This window comes from Dromiciops gliroides, chromosome 3, assembly GCF_019393635.1.
Source record: "Dromiciops gliroides isolate mDroGli1 chromosome 3, mDroGli1.pri, whole genome shotgun sequence".
Lineage (NCBI taxonomy): Eukaryota > Metazoa > Chordata > Mammalia > Microbiotheria > Microbiotheriidae > Dromiciops > Dromiciops gliroides.
This window is the reverse complement of record NC_057863.1, coordinates 233,765,864-233,785,429: the sequence shown is the minus strand read 5'-3', so window position 1 is coordinate 233,785,429 and position 19,566 is coordinate 233,765,864. Positions and strand designations below refer to the sequence as shown.

Genomic DNA, 19,566 nt, shown 5'->3' with positions numbered 1-19,566 from the left:
TATATACACACATACACATACAGAGAGAGAGAGAGGGCACAAGAGCTAAATATGCATATCTCACTATTTATCTCTAAGGGAATACCTCTGCTCTTTACAATAACTTCTAATGACAAAATGAAGGGCTCACATTGATAAATTAAAGATGATTCTATTTATTGGATAGCAGTTCCTATGGGTCTACTACTTGGAAGGTTTCTAGCCTGCCCTAAAGAGATTAGCAGAGCATGATAAGGGTAAAAGAAGCCAATTGACAGTTTTCTCACCCCGTGCAAACATGTGCTAAAGGATCTTCCCTTCTTTTCTATAATTTTGCCAGAAAGATTCTATCCTGTTCTTATCTAGGGAAAGTATAGGAGGAGTGCCCATTTGGGTGTGGAGAAGAGGATTCTAATATTTTATCTCCTTTTGTTATTTACATTGTTTTACTTTCATTTTAAAGATTTTTCTTCTGTTGGATTAATCTTTTTTGGTGGGATATTATTTTTGCAATGTCTACTCAGAGAGGATATTGTATTGGATGTTGGGCTTTAGCTATGATGTGTATAACTGATTACCCAAATCAGTTACAATGAACATGGAAAATATATTTAACATCTTCAGATACAAAGTTCTCTGAAACTTCAAAAGTTCACACACACTCCCACACACATTTATACATATATATATGTTTATGTGTATGCCTATACGTACACAAATAGGTATTCACATGAAAGCCAAGAGCAAACGCAGTTTAGAGAATAAGCCAATCAACATCATCTAACAAAACAAACATTCACCCACCCACTCACCCCCAAAATAGCAAAAAAGCAGTGGAGAAGAAAATGTTTTCAAAAACTTTGGATCAGATCCTACTAAGTCACATCAATCCAATGACAGTTATACATGGAGGAGAACACCAAATACAAGTAAAATGGAAAGATGTATCAATGTTTCCATAGTGATAGATTCTCATAACTGGAGAAAGTATAACAACTACATCTAGACTGATGTAGTTTATGAAAAAAAGGACAAAACTCAAGATGAACTTGGAAAAAATCTCCAGATTCAACCAAAGGAAGGAAATCTAGCCTGAAGGAATGTGTTGGATCATTAGCTACTATTTATCTGGCTGATGTCAAAATAAATTTGTGGACTAACCTTTAAGTCCCACGGACTTTTCTGAAGGCCTTGAATAGCTTTATCAATGTTAAAAAGATGCTGATAATACAGATTTGAAATGCTACTAACCTCTCAAAAGTTATGAAAAGAGCATGTGGTATTGAAATGATACTGCAGGGGAGCTAGGTCGCAAAGTGGACAGAGCACTAGCCCTGGAGTCAGGAAGATCCTGAGTTCAAATCTTGCCTCAGACATGTCACACTTACTAGCTGTGTGACCCTGGGCAAGTCATTAACCCCAATTGCCTCACTGGGAAAAAAAAAAGAAAGAAAGAAAGAAAGAAAGAAAGAAAGAAAGAAAGAAAGAAAGAAAGAAAGAAAGAAAGAAAGAAAGAAAGAAAGAAAGAAAGAAAGAAAGAAAGAAATCATACTTCTTGTGTGGTATTATAAGACAGACTCACTTGTGTCTGAGCCTATGGTTTCTGGTATTCCTACACTTTGTCAGGCATTCAGTACAATCAGCTTGGTATCAACTGGGTTTCAGGTCCAAGTGTCACAAAGGCCAGCAAGTTCTGGCTGAGCAACTTTGCTAGACCATTATGAAACTTGGTTTCTTCCTGAGATCTAAAGCATCACCCAAGTCCAGGTCGTTTCAGATATTGTCCTTTACCAATCTATTGACAACAATAACACCACGTTTGTGGGAGAGGTCCTTATTAGCCTGACCCTGGCAAATGAAATGAGTGAACTCTCAGTGCTAAATTCTGGTTAATCAAGAGGAAAATGGCTGGGTGGAAAACCCCCACTGGCAAAAATAAATACTTTCATGTTTGTTATGGCAGCAATAGAATGTTTGTGATAAATGTTCAGTGTTACAAACATATTTTATCTACCCTATATAAGGCAATGAAATTTTAAAAGCCCTTAGGAATCAATTATCAATGAGTTTTAAAGAGGGGATAATTCTAAAAGAATGGAAAACTAATAATGGCATTAATATTTTAAAAAGGCAACCAGGATGACATTAATAACTACTGACCTACATGCACACATTCTCTTCTAGATAAAATCTTTCTGAACATTGTGTATTGATAGTATCTTTAAAGAAAACATAAGGCAAAAGGCAGATTTTCCCAGATAATCCTCTATGCCAGGCTATATATTTGCAGTTATACAGTTTGCTGAAATAATAAGAAAACATAAGATCTCACTAAGTTTAGTTGCTAATTACAACAATCACACAAACACAATATATATTAGGATAAAACACATCCTTAAAGAATAACCTTCAACTATGCACATTCCATGTACATGGTAAGGTACATGGTAACATTGACAGACAATGTTATTCAATGACTTTTGATTAATGTTATATGACACATAAACCAGGAATACTTATATAGGGAAAGGGTGACTTCCAATGTCATGGAAGGTGTCTTATGTAGAATTAAAACTGCAAATAATGCCAGAGGCCATAGGAAGATATGTTGTGAGTATAAGTAAATTGATCAATAATGCCAGCTATAATAAATTGGTGAAAAATGACATCCATTCTGTATGTGACCAGAAAAGGAAGTGGATCCTTCATGTAAAGAGGGATAATACATGGAATAACAAGTGAATACACTGATACACAAAATGTTATGGACTCAAAGGAAATCCATAGGGGTTCCTAATAATAACAGCTTTTGACTTATGTGGATTATATCCTGCTGCTTTATTAAAATTGTTAATTGTTTCATCTAACTTTTTAGTTGAGTCTTTGGGATTTTCCAAGTATATCATCACATTGTCTACAAAAAAAAAGATAGTTTTATTATCTCATTCCCTATTATGATTCCTTCTATTTCTTTTTTTCCCTCTTATTGCTAGGATTTTCAATACAATATTGAATAATACTGGTGACTATGAGCATACTTTTTAGTACCTGATCTTACTGGGAAAACATCTAGTTTATCCCCTTTAAAAATAATGTTTGTGGGGCAGCTAGGTGGCGCAGTGGATAAAGCACTGGCCCTGGATTCAGGAGTACCTGAGTTCAAATCCAGCCTCAGACTCTTGACACTAGCTGTGTGACCCTGGGCAAGTCACTTAACCCCCATTGCCCTGAAAAAAAAAAAAAGTTTGTGCTTCCTTTGGCAGCACATATACTAAAGTTGGAATGATACAGAGAAGATTAGCATGGCCCCTGCACAAGGATGACACGCAAATTCATGAAGCGTTCCATATTTTTGTAACTGGAAAACAATAAAATACTTATATGGAAAAAAAAAATAATGCTTGCTGAGGGCCGCTAGGTGGTACAGTGGATAAAGCACCGGCCCTGGATTCAGGAGCACCTGAGTTCAAATCAAGTCTCAGACACTTGACACTTACTAGTTGTTTGACCCTGGGCAAGTCATTTAACCCTCATTGCTCTGCCAAAAATAAAATAAAATAAAATAAAATAAAATAAAATAAATGCTTGTTGATGGATTTAGACAAAGGCATTTTATCAATTTAAGGAAAATATATTTATATCAATACTTTCAGGTGTTTTAAATAAAAATGATTGTTGAAATTTATCAAAAGTTTTTTCTACATCTATTTATATGTTCATATGACTTAAAAAAAACCTTATTAATGATGTAATTAAATATATTATCAGCTTTCCTAATGTTACACCATCACTGCATTCCTGGTATAAATCCTACTTGATCATAAGGTATAATCTTTGTAATATGTTGTTGTAATCTTTTAGCTAGTATTTTATTTAGAATTTCTGAATCCATATTTGTTAATGAAATCAGTATATAATTTTTTGTTTATTTTGTTCTTCCTGGTTTATGAGCAGAACCAAGAGAACATTGTTTACAGTAACAGCAATATTGTTATAAGAATGACTTTAAATGAATAAGAAATTTTGACTATTTTAAATACCTAAATTTACTATAAAGGACAAATTAAGAAATATTCTAATACAAAGTAGTGGGTGGGGGGTGGGAATTGAGGGAGGAAGAGAAGTTGGAACACAAAGTTTTAAGAAATTGATGTTAAAATGTGTTTTTACCTGCATTTTGGAAAATAAAATTCTATTCGAAGCAAAAAAAGAAATATGCTAATTGCATCAAGAGAAAGAACTGATAAATAGATATATAGAACAATTATACATATACCTATTTTTGTCTAATGATAACAATCTCTAGGGTGGGGAGTGGGAAAAATAATACATGATAATTTTGTTGTATATTCCAAAATAATAGGAAGTTGTACATAGTAGATTTGCTGTTTCATGTGCAATCATCTTTTTATTGTACTATGTTATGGAAATGATTGTTTTATTCCATAAACTAAAATAATTATAATAATTATCATCATAATAATAACAATAATAGCGGCTAACATTTATATAGCAATTATTATGTGTCAGGTACTTTTCTATGTAATTAGTATCTCATTTGATCTTTACAACAACTCTGGGAGGTAGGTGCTATTATTATCCCCATTTTACAGTTGAAGAAACTGAGGTAAATAGTGGTTAAGTGACTTGCCTAACGTCATCCAACTACTAAGTGTCTGAAGCTGTCTTTAAACTCAGGTCTTCCTGACTCTGGCACAACACAGTATCGACTTCATTGCCTAGATGGCTCTCTTGACTATATTTAGGGTAGACAACGATAGGAAATTAATAATAAGTGAATAGGATGTAAAAGCATGGATAAAATGCAATCTACCGTGGAAGGAATATACACAGCAATGAGATCACATATCCATTGATCATGAGAACAAATTATAGATATTATATTATAGACCCTTATGTATGATATATGTGTGTATGGATACATATGCAACACATAGCAGCCTTTCTATATTGATCTCCAGTGTATAAAGATTAAGAGCAGGAAGGCGGGGGAGAGAAAAATAACATAAAGGAGAAGAATAAATAAAATCATACAATCCAAAAAGAAATGAAAAATTCCCTTTCTTCATCTAGTATAATGAGTAGATAGCATATAGGTCAAGTTCTGGAAGACCTGAGTTCAAATCCAGCATCAGTCATTTATTAACTGTGTGGCCCTTTGCAAGTCATATAAGCTCTCTGTGTTTCAATTCCCTCACCTATAAAATGCAGGAAATGATAGCACCTATATCCCAGGGTTTCTGTGAGAATCAAATGAGGAGTTATTTGCTTTAGCACTTGGCCAGTGCCCCAAATTAGAAAAGAAATATATAAGAAGGATGATAGATGGGGAAAGTGAAGAAATAAATAGATTAAAGGAATTAGGTAATGCATTCACATTCTTTCATTATTTCCTTCATCAAACACTAAAGGATTACCCTGTGCTTGAACATTTAGAAGACAGAAAATTATGTAAGACTGGATTCGGCCCTCATGGAGATTATAATCTGCTTCTAAATGACAATAATACTGGAAGAATCTTCTAAGTGCCTAAGAGTTATACTTCCGAGATCAATGAAATAATAATAAAGACTTTAAGAAAAAAATTCCATGAATCAGACTAAGATGCAGTATGGAAATTATAAACATTTTATTAGGTAAAACTATTAGTATCCTCTAGAATTTCTGAATCTAAAAATTTCAAGGACAGAAAGGCAATAAAAGGTAGGAAAAACAAGAAAGATTATTTGGGGACAAAAGAAAAAAAATGCATGTATTATAATGAAGCATTTGAAGTGAATTTTAAAGCTTTAATACAGCAAATCAGTAACAGCATTTCTATTCCCAACCAAGATAAAACAGATAACTTTACCAAAGGAAAAAAGTTTTTTTTTTTCATAAAGAAGACATTTGTAAGAGGTTAATGTAATACCTCTGCAATTTTAATATGGATATGAAAGTATCAAATAACAGTGAAGTCCATAATCAGATGAAGTGAACACTATGATAAAGACACAGCTGCCTTTCTTTATGCATTCCTTATCCTTGGAATGTAGCAGCAGCATGCAGAAGATCTAGTCTGAAAAGGGAAATATGTATATTTGGGAAGGAATATGAAAAATGTATGTGTAACCTAAATACTGCTTAGGCGGATAGAAACTGAAAAGAATATAAAGGTTCTTTTCCGAGTCTACAAAAATACACAAGAATAGAACAAAACTGAGCAAAAGAATAGGGATATGACAATAAAGTGATGGGGAAAAGGAAAAAACAGTTCAGAATGGGGTTTAAAAGAAGAAGAAAATGTACGTTTTTCAATTTGTATGATGTTCTGCTTTGAACAATTTTATTTTCTTTGCAGGTATTATAGAAGCTACTAGAAGTTTAAAAAGGTAAAGGTAGTTTTAATTTTCTTCTTATAACTCAAGATAAGGAAAAATAAATAGGGTGTAATATAGAGCATAACTTACATTTTATAATTTATACTATAAAACAACCACAGTGAGGAATGAGAGAATGAACAGCTTCTTGAACTTTCTGTATATATTGTGATTATAAATAACACGAAGATTAATCACATATGTTTTTCTAATAAAATATTTTGGCTGAAAATTTTGAATGAAGCCTCAGTTTTCTCATCTGATATATGAACATATGAATACTTGTACCACTTACCTCATAGGATTGTTGAGAGGATAGAATATGAGATAAAGTTGCTTTCTCCCTCCCCCCCAAGCATAAGTTTAAACTATTATTGTTATAATTAAACATAATGGCAAGAATATTAGTTCCTCTTGATCTATTATTAGGAAGACTCCCCAAAATGGCAAATAGGTGATTCTGGACAGATACTAGGTTTCTAGATAAAGTATTTAAAAATATGGAAACAGTGTAAGATCAGTCACAAAAAGGGGGAAGCTAGGTGGTGCAGTGGATAAAGCACCAACCCTGGATTCAGGAGGACCTGAGTTCAAGTGTGGCCTCAGACACTTGACACTAGCTGTGTGACCCTGAACAAGTCACTTAACCCTCATTGCCCCTGGGGGGAGGGGGTGGGAATCAATTACAAAGAACAAGTGTCCCAAAGTTCTAATATACTTTAATTTAACCTTGACCTCAACCTCCATTTTTCTCTTTGGTCTCTTTTTTTCTTTCTAATTTCCAGATAAGGATAGTGATTCAATTGGGTCACATATAGAACAATGAATCAATGCTTTAAAAAAAAAATACCGGGGCGGCTAGGTGGCGCAGTGATAGAGCACCGGCCCTGGAGTCAGGAGTACCTGAGTTCAAATCCGGCCTCAGACACTTAACACTTACTAGCTGTGTGACCCTGGGCAAGTCACTTCACCCCAATTGCCTCACTAAAAAAAAAAAAAATACCCTTGTGATTTTTTTTTTAAGTGAGGCAATTGGGGTTAAGTGACTTGCCCAGGGTCACATAGCTAGTAAGTGTTAAGTGTCTGAGTCCAGATTGGAACTCAGGTACTCCTGACTCCAGGGCCGGTGCTTTATCCACTGTACCACCTAGCTGCCCCTACCCTTGTGATTGTAAAGTACCAACTGATTTCTTAAAATGACTGGAATCATTATACACCTAATTCAGTTATGTGAAACGGAACTTTCATTAACTAAAACTTTATTAATTCTTAATTTCTGGTTCACAATGCTTTTGGTTTTTTATTTTTCTTCTAAGAAAGAATGATCTAGAAAGATCACTCTAAAGTTTTACACAGTGAAAAATTGAGGAAAATAGGATGAAGAACAACTGACATACATCTCAAGTTTGGGAGGAAAAAGGAAGCCCAAGGGAGAGAAGTGTAATTAACATTAATTTAGCTCCTACTATGTGCCAGGAAAGGGCAGCAGGTAGCACAGTAGATTGAAATCTAATGTGGCATTAGACACCTATCTACTGGCTAGTTACTTAAATCCTGTTTGCCTTAATTTCTCATCTGTAAAATGAGCTGGAGAAAGAAATAGCACACGACTCTAGTATCTTTGCTAAGAAAACCCCAGATGGGGTCATGAAGAGACAGACATGACTTAAAAAATGACTGAACAACAACAACAACAACAACAAATGTGCCAGGCACTGTGCTAAGTGCATTGCAAATAATATCTCAATTGATACCCACAAAAATCCTGTGAGTTAGGTGCTGTTACTACCCCATTTTACAGTTGAGGAAACTAAAGCAAATGGGTGAAATCACTTTCTTAGGGTCATAAAGCTAGTGTCTGAAGCTAGATTTGAACTCAGATCTTCCTAAGTCCAATTCCACAGCTCTATCCACTCCTTCTCTTTCCCTAAATACTGGTTTTATTTTTTAATCATCCGTAATTTTTACAGGACAATCCACACAACCCCTTTACAGGATACTAGGTATAGTGTAACTGTGAGCAAATTCAATGATTTTAGAGCAAGAGTATGCACAAAGAGAGTAGAAATTGGGAGTGTGGCAGCTACAAAGGGAGGGAAAATATGTTATGGCCTCATATATACAATGGAGTAAATATAGTCTTCAGAGGATAGGAGCCACTATCTGATTTGGTGTGGGTGTAGTTGAACAATGCAGGCTCACAAGGAGTTGATTCAAATGTTCCTGTTTCCTGATAATTACAATGGTGATACTTCTCTTCTTCCTCCCTTGCAGTAGACCATATATCCATGCAAAAGTTTATCTCTATTTCTTTAAAGGACATTTTGTATTTCTTTCTACCTCAGCATTATTAATAAGTCTATCACTGACATAAAACTGTGGTAACCCCACTGTTATATAAGGAAGTATGCATTTCATTTGCTGAAAGGCAGTTTTGAAGAAGGTAATAGTTTGTTATATACAGAAAGGGAAGAAAATTATCTTTTTAATCATTTGGTTTTCTACCAGTTTTGAGACCTGAGCAAAGCAGATATTATTTTTTAATCAATGGCATACCTTATTAAACTTCCTAAAAGCAGAGATGAAAATGAATCAGACTATCTTGAATTTTCCTGAGCACAAATAGGTTTAATAATTATGAGCAGAAAAGCTTCTTCTGAAGCCTTAGGTAACTCCTTGACCCTATGTTGTTGCTGGGTTTTTTTTCCCCTAAACTGGCTAAAGTGCTCTAACCTTACCCTTTAAGGAGCAACGTAGAAGATTGTGACTAAAGAAAGAGTTGTACTCCTGAATGCCTAAAGGAAGGAGTTGGGAAAAACTGGCCCTGACAACATTGCGGTGGGCAACAGAGAAAGGGAATAGTTTATGTTTGTCCTTAGCCAATGACTCTATACCCTTCTGGGCTTATACTTTATCTGACTTTGTAACCTTGAAAGAGATGTATCTCCTCCTCTTCCCTTGTCCAAGGAGCTTCCAATCCTAGTTCCACAGGTGTCTAAAGCTTAATATGATAAATATTGATATATTCCAGTTAAATCAAGCGCTTTATAATTTCCAAAATATTTTTCACATAAGAAAAGTAAAATAGTGGGCAGCTAGGTGGCACAGTGGATAAAGCACTGGCCCTGGATTCAGGAGGAACTGAGTTCAAATCTGGCCTCAGACACTTAACACTAGCTGTGTGATCCTGGGCAAGTAACTTAACCCTCACTGCCCTGAAAAAAAAAAAGAAAGAAAGAAAACTAAACTAAAGTTATAGCACCAATAATGACAATAGCTGAAACATACAAAGCTTTAAGATTTGCAAAACATTTTGCCTACATTGGCTCATTTGATCCTCGTGACTACCTTGTGAGGATTAACCTCTGAGGTATTATTATTGTTACGATGATGACGACAATGATGATGATGATGCCTATCAGAAAACTAAAAGGTTAAATGTATTGTTCAGGTTTACATAGAAAATATGTTTCTAAGGCATGATTTACCTAGATTTTTTTTTACTGAGTCCAAGGCCTTATCCATTTCTCTGCACACATTTAAGCCTCACAACAGTCTGCGAGGTATGGAGTGACATATATATTTAGACCTCAAGAAATTAGGTAAACTAGAAAGTCACATGGCAAGAACCTGGTTGAGCCAAGACTAGAACACAAGTTTTCTGATATTTAGCATTTAGATGCTATTTCTAGATTGTTTAGCCTAGCCAAGCAATAATGGCAAGCAAGATGTGGTATAAAGTATGGACTAGGAGTCAAATAATTCAAGCTCAGTTGCAGATCTTGTCCAATTACCTATGTGACCTTGGACAATTGGTTTGTATTTGGTTTCCTCATCTGTTAAATGAAAAGGGTGGTAAAGTTCTCTAAGTTTCCTTTAAGCACTAAAATATTATTATTATTATTTTAATAATAGGATAATATTTAATTAAGCTTTATATTAAATTATATATATTCTATTACCTTTGCCCTCTAAGAGGCATAAAGTATGAAAGCAAATTCAGGTATGTTGGTACAATGCTATGACTGTACTATGTGATTGGTCATGAATGCTCTTTGAATGAATGTGTTTGAATGAATTGGAATTAAATAATAACATAGCTAGTCAATTAGTTGTCAGAAGTAGAATTTGAAGAGAAATCTTTCTAAGAATTCAAAATTAGCACTTTATCTTTTATACCATATGGAATTTAGCTAGCTAATTAGTAGATCTTATTTCTAGTCCTTACTGCTTTTGTATCTCAAGAGAAAAGTCACTTAACTTAATCCATAGGTCTTAGCTGCTAAAAACAACTGAATATCAAGAGAGATGTTCTCTATCTATAGATGGGACTCCCATGTGACCAACATCATGAATCCTTCAGGCTTTTGACAAGGGTGACAATGATGAAAACAATGCTAATAGTTGGCATCTCTAGGACATTAAGGATTATAAAACCTAAATTATCTCCTTTGAGCATCATGATGCCCCTAAGAGGTAAGTACCACAGATAGTATTATCCAAATTTTACAGATAAGCAAACTGAGTCTCAGCCAAATTAAGTAGTTTGCTTAGGGTTCTAGACCTATTATGTATCTGAGACAGAATATCAAACCAGGTCTCCTGTGATTCTCAGCCAATGCTCTTTGTATTGCCAGAAGCCTTGTAAGCAATGTTTTTATGAATTTGGCATTTGTAGTCAAGTGATAACTGTTAGAGTTATCAGAATAACAGAGCAAAGGCTTTCTGGGAAAGACTGACTTTGAAAAGAATACAATAAGACAAATTGTTACTTGTTCTGAAAATCCTATTTCCTCCCCACCCTATGATCAACTGAATTCCAAATCATATCAGAGGAGAGAGAGCCAGAATAGGATAATAATAACCACTCATATTTATATAGTGCTGACTTACCAAACTCCTCACGACTTTGAGATACATATAAGTAGTTGCAAATCATTTCTCACCTAAAAGCTCCTTCCTTGGCTTAGTAATTATTTAGTAAAGTTATTTTGGTTAAGCATTAAGTTATTCCAGTTGACAATAGGCAGAGGAAGTACTGGATTAGTGCTCCTTTCCTACCCTTCTATGATGAAAATAACTTGGATGATTAAAGTGTGTCTGCCTGAATTCCCACTTGACTTATCTGAAAAAAAGCTGGACTGATTGGTCTTGCTGTGGTGATGGAAGCACTGTGTTGAATACAATGGAAGCTAGGAAAGAAAGGCAATTTTCCCATGTATCCACCACCATACTCTACCCCTTTAGTATAGTAGGCCAAGATAAAACTTAGTGGCATAGGGTGTTCATCCAGAAGATTCTTGATTTTCAAGATTTTATATATATATATATATATATATGAAATTTAGATATATAACTCTACGAAATTTAGAATTAGATATAATTTAGACTGATGAGGCAGTGAGGTGGCACAGTGGATAGAAAGCCAGGCTTGGAGTCAGGAAGACTCATTTTCTTGAGTTCAAATCTGGTCTCACACAACTACTAGCTGTGTGACCATGGGCAAGTCACTTAATCCTGTTTGCCTCAGTTTTCTCATTTGTTAAATTAGCTAGAGAAAGAAATGGCAAAGCATTCTAGCATCTTTGGCAGGAAAACTCAAAATGGGGTCACAAAGAGCCAGATCCAATTGAAAAACAACTGAATATCAACAACAATTAGGACTGAAAGATGCTTCTTCAAAATTTTTAAGTGGAGACCTGGTTTTAGAATCCTGAGTAGGTGTAGACCAGACCTATATTTTCTCTAATTTGCTGGGTAGTTTTTAAAAGCCAAAGAACATCCCAGCTCTTCAGATCATGAATTTCTCTGACATGAGGGTTAGTTAGATAGGAAAGCCTCACAGTAGATCTAAGAAAATCAAACCAAAGAGAAGACTGCGATGGGAGTGGTCTGTTCTCATTTCTGAAGTCCTTTGAATAGAGGAAGACTGGAGGCATACTAGGTATTCTAGCACTAGTCTGGCGTAGTTTCCAAAATATACCATCCTTGAAGAATCCCTTAGCCTAAGGAAGGAATTATGTTTTTTGTGGATAGAATATCAAATATTCTTTCTATATATTTTCAATGCTTGCTAAATTGGTTTGTTTATTTTTTAGAAAGGAAGCAAGCTGATCTCTATGAGCTTGTCACATCCTAACTGACTAGTCCTTACCCAGACAGAAAAATATGTAGAACCACGGACATCAGATATGCCAAAGATATATATATATATATATATATATATATATATATATATGTGAATTTGATAATAAAAAGTACTAGCTGAAGCTTTAGAGAAGTTGCTTTGAACATATTTTATCCAAAAACACTTAAGTATTATAGAAGCATTAATTTGATAAATTTACTCTGATAAGAATTATAATCCCATTATTACAGGGATATATATAGGTAGAATCATCTTTTCATTATTCAAATTATTCATAAGAGCATATTTCATTTGTTTTTAAGTGTTGTAGCTGCTATTTTAAAGAAGCCAAGAAAAAATGTTAAGGACTTTGTGCTGTTGAAGAGAATAGCCAAGCTTTTACGTTAGATTAAAAAAAAAACAAAAAAAGAAATTATTGTTATTATTGTTGATCAAGATCAATGCTGATCAACATATTTTAAGGAATATATAAATAAATTTCAAAGAATTACTACCCAAAGAGTGAATGGTATTCAAGGAACACAAGTGAAGAATCATAAAATTTAAATCTAGATCCAAGTAGAAGGGTGAAATTGGTATATTTCGTGAGCCTGATGTCTAAATGTGCTACCAAGAATGGTTAGTGCCTTTTGTAGGCACAAGGCAGGACTTGGGGTGGCGAGCCCAATCCTTTTTTCATGGAACACGGATCTGAATGATAGTAAAGGCACTGTTGCCAGTTGAATAGTCTGTTGAAACTCTCCTGTGGCTAACTGCCATCTGCTCTGTTCAACTTAATAAAGTTGTGATTTATGCCAGGATTGCACAGCACCAAGTGTTGTGAAGTGCTGGCCAATTTCCAGGGATAACAGGCTCAGGAGATAGCTGTTGTGGGAAAAAAAGCAGTTCCAATCCCCACTTGTCCTGCAATTATCCAGACAACTGAGGGGAAAAAAATCAATGTTTAGTTTGAATTATCTGGGTAAGTAACTGTGTAGACCTGAACTTACCTACTGTTGCTTATTTATCTTTATTCTTTCTTTATAAAATATACACCCCACATTACCAGATGACTCTATTTACTAGAGATTCCATAAGTGAGAGTTTGGTTAGCCTAGGAGGGAAAAAATGTAATAGTTTACATACATCTTTTCCTTCCATACTGCTCAGATATTTTAAAGATGAACTTTGTGTTTTCAAAGGAAAAAAAGTTGTAAAACATCACATCGAGAGATAAAAGCATATCAAAATATTAGAATCATGTTTTAACTGCATTACATCCCATAAGCTAACAAGAAGAGCTGAAGGACAAATGTTTCTAGGGCTATTGTCTGAAATGGTCCACTTATCCTGCATTCAACTATTTCCCAAATGCAAAATCTATTAGACATACATCAAATACTTACCATCTGGCAACACCTTAGGCTCTAGCTAAAAATAACTTGATAGTAGTGCAACAATCCACTTAACTCCACAAGAGATCTTTTATATTTCTTTATTAGCAAGAAACACACAAATGATTTGCTTATTTTATCCACGGGTTAGTATGTTGGGTCATCTCCAATAACCAAAGCCTGGAGGACTTAACCTTTTCAAACCCAGAACTCCATCCATGAGTCCTCGCTGCTCTTCCTAGTGGTTGTCTCAGTCACCTACTATAGCTAAGTCCCATTTCTAGCCACACTCTATGCCTCATATTTTTATTAGCCACCAAACTGCTAGTAGACTACCCTTTACTATTTCTTTGGTACCCCTTCCAATTCTAGAATCATAATTGCATCAACTCTGTCATTGCTTCAAAAGGGGTATATCGGGGCAGGTAAGTGGCACAGTGGATAGAGCACCAGCCCTGAAGTCAGGAGCACCTGAGTTCAAATCTGACCTCAAACACTTTAACACTTACTAGCTGTGTGACCCTAGGCAAGTCACTTAACCCCAATTGCCTCACCAAAAATTTTAAAAAAGGGGGGTATATCAATCTACATCTCTCTGTTCTATTCACAACTCCTATAACTTTGTAAATAAAATATTTCTTCCTGGCTACAATTCCCCTATGTGTGTTGACTCCCCCATTGGATTGTAGCCTCATTGAAGGCAGGAACTGTCTTAGCTTTTGTATTTATATCTCTAGCACTTAGAACAGTAAATATCTAATACATGATTTTAAAAAAAAAATTCATTTTTCCATTCATTCATTCATCTCAATTCAGACACTATGAATAAGGAATCCCAAACTTTAATCAATTGTGTAAAACTAGTTTCTAACATTGCATTTAGTTCTTCCTAATTAATACTCTTGGGTAACTTGGTGGCACAGTGGAGAGAGTGATGGTCCTGGAGTAAGGAACACCTGAGTTCAAATGAGGCTTCAGACACTTATTAGCTTTGTGACCCTGGACAAGTCACTTAACACTGTTTGCTTAGGTTTCCTCATCTATAAAATAAGCTAGAAAAGGACATAGAAAACCACTCCAATATCTTTGCCAAGAAAACCAAAAATGGGGTCAAAAAGAGTCAGATATGACTCAAATGACTGAATAACAACAAATACTCTAAGAAGCCCACAAATCTGAATTTTTCTAAGAAATAAATCTTGAATTAATTGAAAGGTAAAGTACTTCTAACCTGGGGAACATAAGACCATTGAGAGAATAAGATTTTCTTTTGTAGCAATTATTGAATCAAGTTCTATAGAAACACATATACTTTTCATGCTAACTTTTATTAATGATCATGAAACAGCCTGATTTGGTAAAGCAAATTGCTACCTTAAAAGCTCTCCTCCAACAAGGTGTTTCATATGTTTATACATTATTTCTTGAAAGACTTAATAACAGATTTAACTACATTCAATGACCTGATTATTGATAAGAAATAAGACACAAAATAGGAGGGTACATGCATGGCAAAGATGTTTTTTTGCTATCATAAAGAATATCCAACTCAGAATTTAAATTGAAGTAGAATTAGGTCGTCACCAACAAGTATTTATTAAGAGCTATTTGCTAAGTGCTATGGATACAACTGAAGACAAACTATAGTCCTGGCTCTTGAAAAATTCACACTTTAATGAGAGAAACAGCATAAAAAAAACCATACACAAACACACCACATGCATGATAAATTGGGATGTGGGAGTAATTCCAGGTAGAAGGTACCATCAAGGTGGATTAAGAAAGGCTTCTTGTAGATGGTGGGAGTTTAGCTGGACTTTGAATGAAGCCAGAGAAGCCAGGAAGTGGGAAGGCAGAGGAAGAAAATTCCAGGCATGGGCAATAACCAATTTGCTTGGAGTTAGAAGATAAAGTATCTTGGGGGGAAATTGCAAAGAAGCCACTGTCACTGGACTTCAGAGTATGTGGAGGTGATTAAGGCATAAAAACTGGAAAGGTAGGAGGGGCCCAGGTCATGAAAACTTCTGAATGCCAAATGGGGGATTTATATTTGGTCCTGAATATAACAGGGAGCTATTGGAGTTTGTTGAAATAATGGAAGAAGGGAGTGATATGGTCAGACATATGCTTTATGATAACTGACTAGAGAATACAGTAGACAGGGGAAATACTTGAGATGAGGAGACAAAGCAGAAAGGCATCAAAATAGTCTAGTCTTGAGGTGCTGAGAGCCTAGACTAGTGTAGTCTAGGTCAGAGTAGAGAAAAAGGCTATCTGCAGGAGATATAACAAGGAAAAATCAACAGGACTTGCAACACAATGGATATGGGAAGTATAAGGCATCTACAGGACATACAGTCTGAGATACCTAAGAAGCAGCTGGAGAGAAGCATCTGGTGGTTAAGAGAGAGCTTAAGATTGGATAATATCTGTTAATCATTAGCATAGAATACTGAAACTCTGGGAACTGAGGATATCACCAAGTGAAATAGTATAGAGGGAGAAGAGAAGAGGACCCAGGACAAAGCTCTGAGGAAATGCATCTAAAATATGTACAGTAGAAATGCTAAATAATCTCAGATAGGATGGAGAAAAGACTGTGGGGCATGGTGAAGAGTGGTAGATAAGGAAAGATCTCTTATAATAGGTGGGATTAATGCTTGACTCCAAGAAAGTTACAAGGTAGAGGTAAGAAAAGAAAATATTTCAGACATTCAGTGAAAAAACAAGGAAATACATACTGATATACAGTTGTTATTACTATCATTCTTTTTTTTTTTTTTTTTTGGTGAGGCATTGGGGGTTAAGTGACTTGCCCAGGGTCACACAGCTAGTAAGTGTTAAGTGAGGCTGGATTTGAACTCAGGTACTCCTGACTCCAGGGCCGGTGCTCTATCCACTGTGCCATCTAGCTGCCCCATTACTATCATTCTTGATAGTGATTTTGTAAAGGAATAGATGTAGCTATATTTCCTAGAGCTGATAAGCTGTGATTTCATCAGTTTAGTTACTCCCCTATCAATGTAGGTCACCACCCTTACCTACCTTAATAATCATTTGAATGAATGGCTTTTCATTGTTAAGCATATGATAGGCAGCGGATTCATGCTTCGGGTATGGGGTCAGCTAGGGGTTCTCTAAGATCTCTTCAAACTCTAGGGTTCTAGGAGATCTTGAATGCTTCCTTTAGCCAGCATATGGTCTCCTTGTGATAACAAAGGCTCTGATGGTTAGAATGTACAAGGCACATGACCATTTCCCAGTTCTACTCTTAAATCCTCCCCAACAGGAAAAAGATTCCTTATAGATAACTGTAATTCTCTAGATAAATTTCTATGTTGACTTTCTGCTTATTTCACCAAGCCATAGAGTATTGCAGAGGATCTTAAATAATATCTATAATCACTCAAAAGAGTCTTGTCTAACTATAGAACACAGAAAAAAATCAGGTGAAGGAAGAATGCCTATTGTTCATACTGATATACAGTGGACAGACAACTAATCCATCAGGCTATATATCTTTCATGTCCCAACAACAAACTAGGCAGAGCAATGAATAAGAAATAGAGAGTGGGCTGGGTTTTCTCTGAGAAATATTTCAGTGTTTTTTAATGAGCCCAAGCTTTTTGGTAAACAAAAGTCAATCATCTCAACATCAATATTCTGGTGTTGCTGTTGTCTATTATTTTTAGTCCAAAAACAGATAGAGAAGCTAATAATAATGGCAATAATAGGAATAGGAATAACAATGACAATAGCTTTCATATATATGAAATATATATATATATGAAACAGTTTTTTAAAGTGATTTAAATATGTTAATTAATTTGATCCTCACAATAACCTTGTAAGATCATTACTATTATGATTCCCATTTTACAAATGAGAAAACCAAAAGAGAGGTCAAGTGACTTGCCACTGGTTACACAGCTAATTATCTGAGGTACAATTTTAACTTGAGTCTTCCTGACTCCAAATCCTAGGCTCTGTTTACTGTGCCAACTAGCTATCATATTCATCATGCTTATGAATAGATTGCTATCTCTTACAAATGAAGAATTGCTCAAGTGAAGTGGCATAAAGGACATCCTCAGAGAGATTTAGGAACAGAAAAGCAGATGGGCTTTTAAGTAGTAAGATCAAGGGATAAACTGTGGTCAACCTGGACAGCTTGTATGATTTGCTGGTATCCACACAATGTCAAGAGGTACAGTGGAAGGTGCCTGTTACATTGAGTGGAACCCTGTTTATTTACATAAAGATATAGCCAAAAATCATAAAACATACATACAAATTTGTGGCAGTATTATGATCTATGATATTAAATGACATTAATGAAATAAATTCCTTGAACTATCAAAGTATACTTTAATAGCACTCAAATGGTTTAAGAAGTTACAAAAACATGTAAAATTTTTCAGAGTATATTTATTAGGTATCTCATTCTGATACAGCTACATGAAGACATTTTCCAAGAAAACACAAGCCCCTTGATTGCAAAGACTGGTTCATTTTTGTTTTTGAATATTAAGTGCTTAACTTAGCACCTGGAACATGTTAACAAATGAATATTGATTGATTGGAGGCTTTCCCAAAAGAGGAAAGACCCTCCGGCGATTCTAAAAGCAGTAGTCTTTATTATGGGAATATGTTAACTCATTTAAAAGAAGATATAATGCCCCAAATGAAATAACCACAGGTCAGTTGAGTACAATCAAAATTCATTTCAATTCAATGAACATTTATTGAGCATCTAGAATGTGCCAAGAACTGTACTGAGCAAGGAGAAGGATAATTAAAATTACCACCATGGAAGTTTTTAGAGTCTCAGGCATGATAAGCATGGTGTGGGACACACAGTTGGTGCTTAATAAATGCTTGCTGATTGATTGTTTTATATTACATCAATAGGAAAAGGAAAAGGTGAATCAAAATGACGATCTTGTAATAGGCCATTCTCTGAATTTGGCATATCCAGGTCACATTTAACTTCCATCAGTCTTGGTGTAAGGTGTTGGTATGCCTAGGTTCTTTGTCCTTAACACAACCATGCATCTCTATGATGCAGATGAAGATAATAGGTTCTATTGCAAGGATGCAGGGTTCATTGTTTGATTGATTTCACATTGCTAAATCACTGACAGAAAGTCTAAGGAGTGGCCAGGAGCAAGGCTGCAACTTTCCAGCACAGACATGAAATAGAAGATTCTAAAATAGAATACCCCAGATATAGAAGGTTACAGAAAAGGAGCAGAGCAGAGGCATCAAAAGAGAGAAGCAGACAGGTCTGGAGCAAAGTCAATCTGTCATATTTATACTGTCTTATGAATCTCAAGTAGCACTTCTCCCCCAAACCAAAGATTTTTCTCTGATTCAAATTTTTGTACCTCCAGTAGTTAGCATGTTGATTGACATTTAGTAGGCATTTAATAAATGCTTGTTGACTTGATTTGACTGATTACATTAGGTTTGATATGATTTAATAGAAAAAATAATGAAATAATAATCAGGAAAACGGGGTTCTAGTCCAATTATAGCCCTAATGATTATGGATAAGTCATAATTAATCTGGACCTCAGTTTCTTCACCTGTAAAAAAAAAATGGCTGCATTGTAAACTATCTGATTTTTCTTCTAGCTCTACCATCTTTTGTTTTTTCTAAGTAGACCTAGCACAGGGATAAGCA

At 35.1% G+C, this 19,566-nt stretch overlaps 1 protein-coding gene and 1 non-coding gene across 2 annotated transcripts in view; one reads left to right on the top strand and one right to left on the bottom strand.

Moving 5' to 3' along the window:
* Positions 1-19,566, bottom strand: part of NLGN4X (neuroligin 4 X-linked) — a 457,592-nt gene that overhangs the window by 82,853 nt on the left and 355,173 nt on the right.
* On the top strand, positions 3,227-3,333 carry LOC122752053. The gene has a single exon (XR_006355857.1). It is a non-coding gene; the product is annotated as a U6 spliceosomal RNA (small nuclear RNA).